At 36.1% G+C, this 15,995-nt stretch overlaps 1 long non-coding RNA gene across 1 annotated transcript in view; it reads right to left on the bottom strand.

Moving 5' to 3' along the window:
* LOC105942522 (uncharacterized) overlaps positions 1 to 15,499 on the bottom strand; it is a 60,396-nt gene extending 44,897 nt beyond the window's left edge. Inside the window, exon 1 of the long non-coding RNA XR_009245501.1 lies at positions 15,322 to 15,499. This is a non-coding gene — a long non-coding RNA (uncharacterized LOC105942522). The remainder of the gene's footprint in view (positions 1 to 15,321) is intronic.
* Positions 15,500 to 15,995: the final 496 nt, after the last annotated feature.

Raw genomic sequence — 15,995 nt, 5'->3', positions numbered from 1 at the left:
TACTCAATACCATATCAATTAATTCCATAATGTTGTAAATTGTTGTTGATGTTGTGCTGGGGCTTTCAATTGATTGGGATGATATTCTGCCAGCTCTACCTTCAGACCAGAGATGGTCTCCCCAAGAAACTGTTGAATTTATTTGGACAATGAGATGTTGGACTTTATGCTTCGTATATGTTTGCAAAGAAAGAATCTCGACTTAATTTGAACTGCAATACTGCAACAAGGTGGAGGAATCCACCATGCGGGGAGGGCCTGGGGAGGGTATGGGGGAATCCCAGAGCCTATGAAACTGTGTCACATAATGCAGCATAAGTAATAAAAAAAGAGTTAATAGCACATCAATTAACATTAATAAAGTTCAAAGATTTTCATAAAATATTATTATTTGTATTATTAGTATTGTTTTTATTTTTCTGACAGGAACTAATCTTGGAAACTAAGTGTTCTTAAGTATAATCTTGTAAGTGTGAGAAAAAAAAAAACACAAGACTATTGGAGACTCAGTGTTTAACTGGTAAAGGCCCAACACTGGCAAGATCCCAGTACCCCATTCCAAAGGCCAGTGTTTGCAAATGGAATCTCTGTATCTTCTTTGGTAGAACAGGCAGTTTTGTGGCCACCTTTCATCAGTTCTATACCCCCTGTCAGTATTATTGATGACAGGTAGGAGCACAATTGTAAAACAAGACCACTTCAGAAATATACAGATTGCATTGGAGTGGGTTTCAGTCACTATTACCAGACTGCACTAGTTGAGGTAGAATGAGTGCTCTAGGGGATGATCTAGAATATTTATATTAGTAAATAAAGAATTAGAAGTCTGAAGCTAATCTACCCCTGGAAACAGCTTATTTTGAGATACCTGCCCTTTTGAAACCTGACCTGTTGTTCATTCTGAACAACATGGCAAAGCAATTTGGTGCTAACCTGAATGTGGAGAGTATTGTAGGAAGGAAACAGTGAAAAACAAATAAACTGAGTTGTGCTTCAGACCTCAGCAAAGTTCTAATATCTAATGCTGATATCACAAAATTATTCACAGTCTTAGAAAACATAAACCACTAAAAATAATTGGTACTAATTATTTGAATTTTGGCTCAAATAATTCAGTAGATTGTAACCCAGAATTGATACATCTCCTAAATTAAATAATCAGAAATGCATGATTCTGCCTTATGGCCTGAAGCATGGATTGTATCATCTCCACGACTCACATATGAGCCACGTGCAGCCAACCATTTTCAAATATTAGCTGATCTCCATCAGTAGCCAAAGGCAAGCATCCTGAGTTCTGGCATCTATTTCATCAGATGAGGCTAATTACAAGGCAATAATCAACATTTTTCTTTAAAAGATCTATCTATATCTTAGTTCTTGAAAACAGAATATAGTATATGACTCTGAAATCAGAGATTTTAGTGTTCAAAACAGAGGAACTTTTCAATATAAGGGCACACGAACAGCAGACTTCAACAGGTCAGTTCTGGAGAGATGTATCCCAGAGGTTCCAGAACATTCTGAATGTCTACATTTTAATCAAGTTCTCTGTTAGAATGTAAAGGAAGACAGTAGTAGCACTTCAGTAATGAACACCAAGTGACAGTTCCCACCTTCTTCCTCTCATAGGTAGGCTTCTGAAGATTAACTACTGCTGGAAATGCACTTGAAAGAACAACAACAGCAAAAAAAAAGCACAAGATTCATTACTGCACTCATATTTCCAGGTTTATATTCCCTTCCAAAAATATCAACAAGAGGACTTTAACATATATTGCTCCAGAAACAAAAGTGCAAAATGATAAATTCTGAATACAAAGACAATAACACACTTTAAAAATCTTTATATTAACCATGAGTTTCTCACAAATATGTTTGCACAAACTCATTTAGACAATCTATTAGACATTGAAAGCAACAGTCAACTTCACACACTGCCACGGGTCTCAATTTCTGAACCCAGCAGCAATTCTGAGCATGCATTCCCACCAGGCATGAGTACTGCAGCATAGCTATTGTCACACTCTGGTTCCTGTAATGCTTCTTCTTTTTTAAAAACTTTAATTCTTTTTATTATTATCATTTTATGATACAGTTACATAGGCCATGGTATTTCCCTTAACTCCTCCCAAACTCCTCCGATCAGAAGAAAGTGTGTTGAAGAAATGAAACTAACAAAAAATCAGATGCATTAGATACAGTTTCTGCTGATTTTTGTTGGTGAAATGTGTCTTCTATAAGCAACAAATACATGGGTTTTGTTTTTTAATACAATGTACTACTCTATGACATTTGATTGATGAGTTCAGGCCAGTTGCATTCAGGGTTAGTACAAATGGGTGGTAATTTGGTCCTGTCATTTTAGCAATGGGTTGTTCATTGATTTAGCCTTTTGTTGTTATTTTACGGGGATGTTCTTCGCATTTGATTTGGTGGGCGCTATTCCTCTTCTTTATCAAGAGAATATCTTTAAGTGTTCTTTGCAGGGCAGGTTTCAAAGAGGCATATTCATTTACATTTACTGTGGAACAATTTTGTTTCATTTTCAAAGACAAATGAAAGCTTTGCTGAGTAGGTTATCCTGGGCTGACAAATTTTTACTTTTAGAATCTGGACTATGTTGCTTTGTTCTGTTCTGGCCTGTAGAGTTTCCTGTGAGAGATCTCCTGTGAGCTTAATTGGCATTCCTTTATATATGTCAGTTGATTTTTTTCATTACACATTTAAGGATCTTTTCCTTAAGTTCAATTGAAGAGAGCTTGATGATCATGTGTCTTGTGAAATTTGCTTTTGGTCAACACTTTTGGGAGTTCTGTTCCCCTCCTGGATATTGCTTCCCAAATCTTTCTCTAGATTAAGGAAATTTTCCCTAATTATTTCATTAAATGCATTTTAAGCCCAGCTTCTCTTTCTGTATCTTCTGGGACTCCCATAACTCTTATATTGGCCTTTTAATAGTATCTTTCAATTCGTGAATACTTCTTTTGGTCTGATCCAGCTCTGCTTCCAGATTTTTGTTTATTTGCCTCCAGTGACAGGAAATATCTTCTAATTTTGAGATTCTTTCTTCTGTGTCCTTCATTCGATTTTGGAGTCTCTCCACTGCACTTTTAATTTGTTCCACTGTATTCTACAATTCTGACATATCAGCTTTCATTTGATTCATTTCCAGTTGACATATTCCTTGAATTCTTTGAATGACTGCTTAATGAGCTTCTCGTTTTTGATGAGAAGATTTATAACAAGTGTTTTGAATCCTGCACCCCCCATTTTCTCAATGTCTTCCTCAGTTAACTCTGAGATTGGCATAGGGTTTTGCTCCTGTGCAGGGGAGTCTTTAGTAATATTTATTGTGTCTTTGTCTCTTCTTTTGCTCTTGGTCATTGTACTTCTGGTTAGCAGATTTTTCTCCTTGGGGCAGGTCTCTATGCTGTGTCACCCACAGGCCTACAGTTTGATTGTACTTACTGCATTTGGTACTCAACTGTTTGCTTCCATCACTTGTGCCACTCCCTCCAGTGAGTTCCAGGTCTGGGTTCTTATGCTAGATTTGCACTGATGTCTCTGTAGCACCAGCTGCTGGCTCACTATTCTCCACCTCCTGAGATACTTGCTGAGCCTGTACTATTGTCTGTATAACCTGACTCCCACTTCTGGTTGGAGTAGGTCCCAGGATTAGAGAGACATCAGGTGTCCTAAATAGCTAGGATGTTGGTGGTCCTCATCTGGCTGGAACCTGTTGGCTGTGAAGTTTGAGGGCCACAGAGACCTATTTTGATCCAAATATTTCCAAATTGGTATTATTTTCTCATTGGAGACCAATGCAATGTACTAAGCTCAGTGAATTTGCTCCCAGCTCGGCACATGCACAGCTCACTGTTGTCCCTGCAGTCTTTTTTCTTAATTATTTATTATTATCACAAAGTCAGTTAACAGAGAGGAGGAGAGACAGAGAGGAAGATGTTCCAACCGATGATTCACTCCCCAAGTGACACAACAGCTGGTGCTGTGCCAATCAAAAGCCAGGATCTAGGAACTTCCTCCAGGTCTCCCACATGGGTGCAGGGTCCCAAGGCTTTGGGCATCCTCGATTGCTTTTCCAGGCCACAAGCAGGGAGCTGGATTAGCTGCTGGGATTAGAACTGGCACCCGTATAGAATCCCGGCCCGCTCAAAGGCAAGGACTTTAGCTGCTAGGTCACCATGCCAGCCTTCCCCCCTTTTTTATGTCCCTACAGTCTTAATGCCTTTGCCACACTGTAAAAAATGACACCTGATTGGCCACTAGTGCAATTCTTGAACTACTGGCCATCAGGTCTCAGGGCTACTTGGACCTATCTTGGTTCAAACCTGTAGGATGCCACATTGTTGCACTTCATTGAGCCAGAAATGAGTTCACTTCCAGCTCTGTGCAGGCACAGTCCTGTCCATAGCCTTTGCCTCCTTAAACAAAATGGCACCAATTCAGCTCTTGCTGGTGGATCGGTCTGTAAAATCCACCCTGTTCCCGTAATGCACACCTTGGACCTGCTGCTCTGTCTCTGCTCCTGGTCAAATCAAACAGATCAGCAGGACAGGCAGTTCTTTGTCTGGGTTCAGCTCCTAACCTCCTCATGTACGTCCCTTCCCACCTTGTTGATGGTGGAGTCGCCACTGTTGGTGCAGTCTGTTTAATGCTGCTGGGGTGTCCATCACTGCAACACCACATGGTTGTGTCTGCTGCTTCCCCATGTCTTTCAGTCTCCAGGTATCCCTCTGTTGTTCTGTCCTCTCTTATTTCCTGGAATGTACACTCTCTGCTTCACACTGTCTAATATTTCTCTGTCTGTTTAAACAATTCCTTACCTATTTCTGCAATGTTGATTCCTTCTCCATCTATTTAAATGTGTCCTTACCCTATTCTGCCATCGTGATTCTCTCCCTGCAATGCTTCTTATGAACCCCATAATGCATGACAGCTTTCCTGTGAAACATCTGCAACTGTACAGAATTTTTAGGTGACCTTCATTCACTCTTCTGGGTCTTGGTCAAAACAGTCATATTTCCAATTTTATAGAGAAGGTAGGCATTTTTCTATGTTACCCAAACCTATGTCTCTAGGACACAGCAAATCAAAAGGTCTGTACAGACTTTTATGTCTAATCTCTGAACAGAAATTGATGCAGAAACCCATGTGAGTATAAAAAATGTAATAATGTAAGAAAACCCATGTAAGGACCCATGGGATTTCTTCTCATGGATCTGCCTGGTGAATGCAATCTCTTGTACAACACAGTAGGAATCCAAAGACATAAAGAATGTTGAGGGACATAGTACAAATATACAGACATATTACAAATGCTTGCAACAGCGCATGTCAATTACTTACAAATATTCAGCATGAGAAACATTTGTTGGAGATTAAAAACTATGTAGACAGGAGAAGTCTTTCCAAATGCCTTCTGGAAGGAGATTCTACTCCTGTCTTCTCTCCCTCAGTGTGTGTGATTTACAAGAGATTCTCAGAAGGCCTGCTGTCATCTTCTTTGCTAATAACCCTTTTGCAAACACATTAAATGGAATATGCTGCCATAATAGCACCATTTTGGAACAAGTTGTTTCTTTCTTAAACTTATGATTACATTTTATGAATGACTTATATAGATAGAAAAATGTATATTTTTTGCCAGGTGATTAACAAATAATTAAGTCTTTAACCTTATTTGTAACATTTTATTTTTTAAGAAAATAATGTGGTGAAACAGAAATCTACATAATATTTAATAGCTTGATTTCAGCACATAAGATTGGGTGTTCTTTTGTGTTTCTTTTATTTTAAACTTTCATTTCTCTGATATTTTATTTTTATATGAATATTACATTAATAGGAAGAGAACAGGTTCAAAGTGGTTTATGGACACAATTTTAAGAATACAATGAGAAATCCAAGATGGCTGAATAAAAGAGAATCACTTTAATTTAGGCAGCTTTGGGGTATGAAAAGAATGAAGGGAGGTCTATGTTTCCAGAAGATTTAATGATAGAATTTTTTGGGGGAAAAACAAATGAACAAAATGAAGTGCCAAGGGACAAGAGGATATAGCTCTGAAACATTGTTCACAGTCAGCCATACAGGATATCGAGCAGCTGACGGAAAAATGAAGCTCACCACCACCTCAAGTCAGAGTCACCAAGTTCAGGGTTGGAGGACATAATAGATTCAGAGGAGGTTGGAGCAGACCGAGCCACTGAAAGTGAGTTACTTATCCCAAAATTTTTCTAAGAGGCCAGGATTATCTTAATTCCAATGCCAAAAACATACAAAAAGCAGAAAGACATATATTCCTGATGAAAATAGTTGCAAATTCATCAACAGAATACTAGTGAATCGAATCCAAAAGCTCATCTGACAGATAACTTAGCCAGAAGAGTAAGATTTATCTCTGACATGCAGGAATGTTTCAACTATTACAAATCAAAAAAAGGGATACATCACAGTAAACTGGAGAATAAAAGCAATATGATTATTTCCATAGATTCAGAGAAAGCATTTGAAAACATACAACACCCTTTCATTTCTCTAGCAAATTTTGGATAGAAAAAGCATTCCCCAACAAAAATCAATGAAATATGTGAAAAACTCAGAGCCAGCATCACATTGCAAGGACATTTCTACTAATATCCACAGCCAGTTTAAGATGCCCATTCACACAATTTCTTTCAGATTATTGAAGACAGCTGGTATTGACATAAAAAGCAGACAATATCAATGGAACAGAATAAACATGCCAAAAATGAAACACGTTTTTAAAGCCAACTAAATTTTGATAAATACACCAAAATCAGCAAGAAAAAAAAAGTCTCTAACAAATGGTACCGGGCAAAATGGAACCATATGTACATAAGTACTAAATCCACAATATTTCACCTTATACAACAATCAACTCCAAATGGATAAAACAGCTAGATCTCTGAGCCAATACCATCAAATTAGTAGAGGAAAATATCAGGGATACTTTGCTAGACATATATAGGCAAAGACTTCTTGTACGAGACCACAGAAACGCAGACAGCTAAAAACACACAAACGAGAGTACATCAAGCTAAGAGGTTTCTGTAATACAAGGAATCTGCCAACAAATTAAAGAAGAAACTAACAGAATGGGAAAAATACAAGCTCTGCAGCTGATGGAAGTTTCATAGCCAGATTCCATAGGAGCTTAAGAATTTCAACAACAAAACAGACAATCCAATTAATAAATAGGTAAAGGAAATCAATAGTGATTTTTCAAAGTATGACAATCAAATCTTAACAGACATATAAAAACTACTCTGCTTCCTAGTCATCAGGGAAGCACAAATAAAAACCAAAACATGGTTCAACTGCACCCCGGTTAGAATATCTATCAATCAGAAATTAGAAAAGCGCAAATGCTGATGAGGATGTGGGGAAAAGATAACCAGATTCAGTGTTGGTGGGAATACAAACTATTGAAACATTATAAAAGACAGTATGGAGATATCTTGACTATCTGAAAATAGATCTAACAAAGGATACAGGCATCTCACTCTTGGGAATTTATCCAAATCAAATGAAATTATTCAATGAGAGAATTATATGCACTGCCATTTTACAACTCACTTCATAACAGTCAAGACATGGAATCAACCCAGATGCCTACCTCATGGGAGGATAAAGACAATGTGGTGTACACATACTCACACACACACACACACACACACACACACACACACACACGGATAATACTCAGACATAAAAACAGTGAGATCTTGTCTTTCGCAACCAAATACATACAACTGGAAGCCATTATGCTTAATGAAATAATAAGCCTGTCCCAAAAAGAAAAATTGGTATTTTTCCTGACTTGTGGGAAATAATAAAAATGTATAAAAAATCAAATCTATCAGAATAAGATTATTAACCTGGAATTCTATTACTGTTTACAATCTCTGTAAATACTCCTGAAGAATAACAGACTTTTTTCCTTCTTGCTATGGGTTTACATCTTTGGCTAATGGAGTGTTAAGCCTGTGATTGTGAAATGAAATTAAAAATGCCATTGTAGCAATTAGAGAAAAAGAATGAAATGTAGTAAAGGAGGAAAGGTGGGAAGTATAACTGTTCTCCTAAATCTGCATTGTGAAATTTTTGAAACTTTGACTTCACATATAGAGAAAAATATATAATAATATTCCTTTCTTGCCCCTCATGCTACCCTGCCCTTTCTGTCACTTTATTTCTTTCTTTATTTTATTATTTTGATATAACATATGTTTAATTATTAACTAATTAGTTGTTAGTACTATTTTATATCCCAAGACTCAATTCTTTATTGAATAAAGAAACAAAGAAGTAAAACAATTGCAATTCAATGGGAATAAATTGTCAGATAAAAGGATGAATATTTCAACCATTTGTTGGAGGTCTGTTGCTGCCTGTTAGAGTTGTGGCTTCCCTGTATTTGGCCTGTGCCTATGTTTCAGGTTGTGACTTCCTTCAGAGATACTTCAAGGGAGATAGTGTTGATATGTTGGCACCCCATGTTCCCATAGATGTTTGAGGCAAAACCACAGACACACACTGGATGCTAGGCAAACCATTGTATATGGCTTTTGTCTCTCTAGAGGAATATTTACGTAATAGTTATAAGGTAACTTGGACTATCGGTCAGTATGGGACCAGCAGGCAACCCATCACCCCATGAATATGATTCGGGGTCCAATAAATAAAACTATAAATCAACATGTAAAGTAATGATTGACCCTTTATTCATGATGTGTTATGAATGCATAAGATTATTGTCTGAGATTCCTCATGTATAATTTCATGATGGGTACAATATTTGAAAATATTTCAGGTCTGATGTTCTCCACACAAACTCTAATAACTAACTTAATCTCTATGACAGAATCTGGTTACTGAGATACTGGGTAGCATCGGCTCTTGTGCTGCTAAGCCTTGAGACCTTGGTCTCCATTTGATTGCATCCTATTATTGGGTCTCTCATTCTTTCAGCACCCATCTCTCAATCAGAACAGATTTTCAGCATGGTGGCAGGGACAAGTACCTCTAATAAACTAAAATTATTACAGCTAACTAATCCTATTGTAGTGTAATATCCTAGTAACCAATTTATCTAAAACAGTTTGACAAAAAAATATTTGCAGCACAGGCAATTCATAGTCTTTTCAGTACTTTTAAAGTTTAATTTTAGCTCCAAAAACTTAAGGGAGATCATGTGGCATTTATCTTTTTTTGTCAGGCTGATTTCAGTCAACATGTTATAGACTTATCTTATGATCCAGCAATCCCACTACTGAGTATGTACCCAAAAGTCACGAACATGTTGAATCAAAGAGATGCCTACAACACCATTCACAGCACCATTCACAACAGCCGAAGTATGGACTCAATTAAGAAATTCATCATATAATGAATTAGTAAAGAAAATTTGGCATATATGTATATAAAAAGAAAGATTTTTCAACTACAAACATGAACCACATTCTACCAATTAGTATAAATAGGAATGCATTTTTTTCTATTTACAAAATAACACTCAAATACAGACTAAGTCAAGCATTGTAATAAAATCCAAAGATCACTTCATGCTAAAACCTCTAAGCAAGATAGGCATAGAAAGAACATTCTGCAAAACAGTCAAAGCAATATATAAAAATTCGATTCCAGAATCATAGTAAATGGGAAAGATTGGAAGCTTTTCCACTACAATCTGGAGCTAGACAAGATGTGGACCTTCACAACTGAATTCAATATGGTATTGAAAGCCCACACTAGAGTTAGTAGGAAAAAAATAAATGGAATTCAAATGTAAATAAGAAATAAAAATTATCCCTATTTGCAGATGACTTCATTCTGTACATAGGAGAACCAAAAGACTTGATCAAGAAACTATTGGAATTCACAAAAGAAGTCCACAAAGTAGCATGAAACAAAATTAATTAACACAGATCGATGGCACTGATACACACAAATAAATCCACGGCTGAGAAAGAACTTCTGAGTATAATCCACTTTAAAATAGCACAAAGTAATCTTAAATAACTTGAATTTAAACTAACCAAAAACGTGGAAAATTTCTATGATGAAAAATATAAAATACTTTTTTAAATGGAAGATATTGAAAGATGGAAAAACTTACCAAATTCCTGGTTTAGCAAGATCAACATTATCAAAGTGTTGCAATCTCAATCAGAATCCCAATAACATGCTCACAAATAGAATAGGTGATACGAAAGTTCATCTGGAAACACCAGAGACCACAAACAGCCAAAACCATCCAAAGAATAAAAGTAAAACTTGAGGAATCACAATTATAGACCTCAAGATGTACTACAGAGCAGGGTCATGCAAACAGTCTCGTACTCGTACAGAAAAAGAGAAGATGAATGGAACAGAATAGAAACATCAGAAGGGAGCCAACTAATCTTCAACAAGATGACTGAAAATAAGACAAGGAAAATTCTGTCTCTTCAACAAAACCTGTTAAGACAAATGGCTAGAAGCTTGAAGCAGTAAGAAACAAGACTCCCACATCTCACTTTTCACAAAAATCAGCTCTAAATTGATCAAGGACATAAATCTGTACCAGAAAACATCATAGTGTTAGAGGTAAACATCAGATACATTCTGTAAGATACAGGCATTGGCAAATATTTAAAAAGTCACTAAAAGCACAGGCTGTCAAAAATTAGAAAAAAAATCAAAGCATGTCAAAATATGATGGTTATATACAGCAAAGCAAATGATCACCAAAGTAAAAAAAAAAAAAGAATGGGAGAAAATATTTGAACATTGCATAACCAATAGGGGACTAATATTCAGGATTTACAAAGAGCTTCCGAAACTCAATGACAACCATAGAAACAACTGTGTGAAGAAACAAATGAAGGAAATGAACAGACTTTTTTTTTTCAGAAGAACAAAATCAAATGTCTAATAAACATGGAAAAAATGATCAGGCTCCCAAGCTATCAGAAAAATGCAAATAAAGATTACATTAAGATTCCACCAAACTCCAGTGAGATTGTCCTACATTCAGAACATGTGCTGGCATGGATGTGGGCAGTAATGTATCTTACTACACTGTGATGGGAGGTTAGGCTAGTACAACCACTATGAAAGTCACTATGGGGCCCGGTGGCATGGCCTAGCGGCTAAAGTCCTCGCCTTGAAGAGCCCCGGGATCCCATATGGGCGCCGGTTCTAATCCCGGCGGCTCCACTTCCCATCCAGCTCCCTGCTTGTGGCCTGGGAAAGCAGTTGAGGACGGCCCAATACATTGGGACCATGCACCCGCGTGGGAGACCCGGAAGAGGTTCCAGGTTCCTGGCTTCGGATTGGCGCGCATCGGCCCGTTGCGGCTCACTTGGGGAGTGAATCATCGGACGGAAGATCTTCCTCTCTGTCTCTCCTCTGTATATATCTGGCTGTAATAAAATGAATAAATCTTTAAAAAAAAAAAAAAAAGAAAGTCACTATGGAGAGAGTTGACAGAACTGAAATTGAACCACTATATAACCTAGCCATCTGACTTCTGGGAATATATCCAAAGGAAATGAACTCTGCATATGAGCAAAGGAACTGGAATCTACATATGAGAAAGTGACCTGTAATCCTATATTTATACCACCACAACTAACCATAGCAAAGACATGGAAACAATTCATATGACCATAGAAAGAGGAGTGGATAGAGAAACTGTGTTACATCTCCTCTAAGGAATAGTACTCAGATATTAAAAAGAATGAAATTCAACTGTTTGCATCAAAATGGTCTCAACCATATACCATATATTCAGTAAAATAAACCAAACAAAAAAAACCCCAAATATCATATGTTCTCTAATGTCAGGCAGCCTTCATCCATATTGAAACAAAGAATAACCATAGAGTTGCATAGAAGTTGCAATACACTATGAGTCTTTACTTTCAAATCAATGATGGACTCCCAATGAAACTGTTAAATATATCTTGACAATAGGATACTGGAATTTCTATAATTCTCTCTACCTACAATGTAAGAATACACTTACATGGCAGAATGATGGACTTGTGACTATTATTTAGAGACTAAACTCTTGTTACAGTATAGGGTAAAACAGTGTGAGGGGGAGGGGGGAATGGGAGGTGATGTAAAGAGGTGAAATGGGGAATTGTTGAGCCTAAGGAACTGTATCGGAAAAAGTAACAACTTACCAAGAAAGGAGTCAATGGAATCTTTGCAAAAGTAAATAGGAAAGTATTACCTGGCTTATTTGGGGCAAAGATTTAAACCAAAGCATCATTTCTGGTTATGCCCTGATGAAGGAGCAGGTTAGTTATACGATTCCCCTGAAGAAAAGTGATTACTCGTTGTGATAATGGCAGTGACTGTCTTAGATGGTAAACAAAGGCAAGATGATGGCTTGACAGGTGACCTGAATGCACATGTACCCAAGAATAAACTAAGAACCTCATCAGTGTGAGTGCAGGCAATAGTTGTTCCTAAAGCTCAAGTTTCCTCCCTTTGTTCAGTGCTGAGCTCTCCCCTGAAACTTCTGACTGCTGTAATCTCATCAATGATCATTCAAGTTCCACTGAATCTCAGAAAGTTCTCTTCCCTTTGTGGAGATATATTTTGGATCTTTTTGATAAGTTATAATCAACAATTGAAGAGATACTTTATATTTTTACTTGAACATATTGAATTTAACCTACTTTAAAATTAATTCAGAGTGGTCTTATTTCTACTAATAGATCACATAGTTTCAATTCTCATCAAATTGATGGTCCTTTTTGTATTTAAAGGTAGGTTACCTGTCATGTATTCCTGATGGCTTCCATTCCCTAAGTAAAATATCTTCTATTTCTTAACCTTTCCTCATACTTTACAACTTACAGATGTTGCAAAACTGTGGACTACAACCTTGTGTCCTTCCCAGCACTGGTCTTCTAGGCTTAATTCATCATATGTGTCTCAATGGGTGAAGAGCATGAGATTCAGATCTTAATGTAGAAAGTTCCTTCTTTGTATGAGTAATATCTAAAATATACTTATATATTTTATATTTAGAATTTTTATGTATATTTAGATTCATAAAATACTGAGATTTGTAACTTCATCCATCTCCAAGCCTACTTTTTTCTCTGAATTGTCCAGAACTACCTTTGATAAACAAAATTGGCAAAATTCATTAGATGAACTACTAGAATGATTGTTTATGAACCTGTTGCTAAGAAGTTAATTTTAATTTCTTAACTTCTTGTAACTTAAGTGGATCCTTGTGACTCAAATCAAGTTCCTTAGCAACCTAACTCTATGAAATATTATCACCAAACTTTAGGGAGACTGCAATAAATTGGCATAGACAAATATTTCTTGAGAAAGACTCCAGAAGCATAGCGAATAAAATTAAAAGTAAATAAAAGTAAAGATGTTTTGGCATCAAAAACAATGCACTTAACAGACTGAAGAGAAAGCTGACAGAATAAGAAAATATTTTTGTAAACTATGCAACTCATGAAGGATTAATATCCAGTAACTGTAAAAGCTGAAGAAACTCACCACCAACAAAAAACAACATGGTTAATAAATGGGCAAACTTTATGTGTGTATTGGTAGCACTGCAAATATTGTTTGTAAAATGTGTTTTATGTGTTTCTCAAACTAATGGTTAAGAAAGTTATAGTAATACGAATTTAATTAATTTTATTATATACTTGATTGTCTATGGGTAAAAAAATATTTTTGTATTCAATTATTGTGTATACCCGCTGTTTGTGTTGCCAATAAACTATGGTCTTTTTGCTATTAACTTGTTCTAGTTCTTAACTGGTAAAGTATTATGTCATTTGTCCCAGTGTAAATCTAAAATAGATTATCAGAAAATTTAAAAAAGGGGGGGGGAATGGAGAAGGACAGATTTGAGTGAGGTGGAAAGGGCAGGTGCAGGAAATGTAATTTTGTTTGAAAATTATATTGGATTGCTAAATACTAATTAAAAATAAAATTAAAATAAAGAACAAATGGGCAAAGGACAAGGACTGACATTTTTCAAAGGATGAAATTCAAATGGCCCAATAGAGCCATGAAAAGATACTCATGATCACTAGCTAATTAGGGAAATACAAATAAAAGTCATAAGAAGGTTTCATTTCATCCCAATTAGAATGCTATAAGGAAGACACCAAGAAACTCTAAATGCCGGCAAAGATTAGGGGAAAATGTATATTAATGCACTGTTATTGGGAATGTAAGCCAACAACTTTCATGACAGACAATATGCAGTCCTCAGAAATCTGTAAACAGATCTACAATTTGATCTGTTCAGTCCACTCCTGCAAATTTACTCAAGTGAAATGCGATCAGCTGGTAAAAGTATTGTATATACCCCATGTTCCCTCTGTCACTCAATTCAAAAAAGCTCAGATATGAAATTCAATCATATGTCCATCAACAAATGTCTCGACAAAAGAAAAATGACATACATAAACTATAGAATATTATTCAGTTGTAAAAAAAAAAGAATAAAATCCTGGCTTTTATAACAAAATGGATACAACTGGAGCCTGTTATGCTAAGTAGATTATGCCAATCTAAAAAAACGCAAAAATCATATCTTTAAACGTGTAAGTTAATACAGAATATAAAAGCAAAGAAACAAAATGGAATTTTATATTGTTCATTTCTGTGGAACTCTGATCTTTCTACTGTTTACTTGCTGAATATTCTGAATAGTGGCAGATTAAACCTGTGATTATACAAGCAACTGAAATTATGCTTTAGGAACAATTAAAATAAAAATGAAAAGAAGAAAAGGGAGAAGTTAAGATATTTGCTACTATCTTATAATTGTAGCTAGTAAATAAATGAAATATCTTTATAGTGATAAAAATAATGTCACCAGACAGAAAACAAATGTTCCAGGTAGAGGAACAATGATATCACTACCAATTCAAGGACCTAGTAGTAATATGGAGACCATGGAACAGAGCCAAAAGAAAAAGAAATTGAGCCAGACAATTTCTGAAGAACATAGTGTAAGAAGTCCCAATACTTACAATTTTAGAGGATTATAAACGATAAGAATCCTTTAGATTTTCTGACTATGTAAAAGGATAGACTATGATACAGATGGAGAAATCTTTAATGCAAAACAACTAAATTCATGATCTATTTTCTTATATTGGCTATCTCTGACCTACCTCAAATCCTTCATAGTCCATCTTACACACACACACACACACACACACACACACACTCGCGCGCCTCAAAACTGCCCTTAACTTTCCCATTGATAAAAATTTCTTAACTTACCTGAGTTAATTTCAGCAGGAAAATAATAAATTTCAAATGAAACACTAAATATATCTTTTAAGTGTCTTCTAAACACCTAAAAGCTTCAGAGAAGTTGAGCAGCTTTCTTCCTTGCTTCACTGCACCCTACAGAGATACAGGAGTTTTAACAAATAAGGAAACAGAAAGGAATAGCAGGGACAAATCTGTACTTTGCTCTTTGCTACTAAGGTAAAGGTAATAAAGTCTTCAAGTGAGCATGGAACCAGAGTAAGCATAGATCATTATATGCCCAAAGAAAGACACACACACAGTTAAAGCTCAAGTTTGGCATGGGGGATGACCACCTGTAGTATTACTGGTCCAATTGGAAGTGACCCAGCATGAGGGCAGAGGGAGTTGGGCTGGTGTGGCTGTGACTGCAGACATGCTGTTTCCCTGATACTCAAACCCTGTGTGGCCTGAACATGAGAATGTAACTGTTTGAAAGGGAATTCATAATTGGCAATATTGGTTAATACATAATAATAAAAATCATACATATGCAAATATATGGGCATATATATAATATTATTTTAAAATATTTGGGGAATAATTTTTCTTCTTAATTTCATTGCTTTAATTACTACTCTTTCCAAGGGAAAATCTTGTTAGAGTTGATATCAATGAAACACTTATATACCAGCCTCCCTGAT

Source organism: Ochotona princeps, chromosome 1 (assembly GCF_030435755.1).
Source record: "Ochotona princeps isolate mOchPri1 chromosome 1, mOchPri1.hap1, whole genome shotgun sequence".
Lineage (NCBI taxonomy): Eukaryota > Metazoa > Chordata > Mammalia > Lagomorpha > Ochotonidae > Ochotona > Ochotona princeps.
Note: the sequence above shows the minus strand (reverse complement) of the source record. Positions and strands in the feature narration are given on the sequence as shown.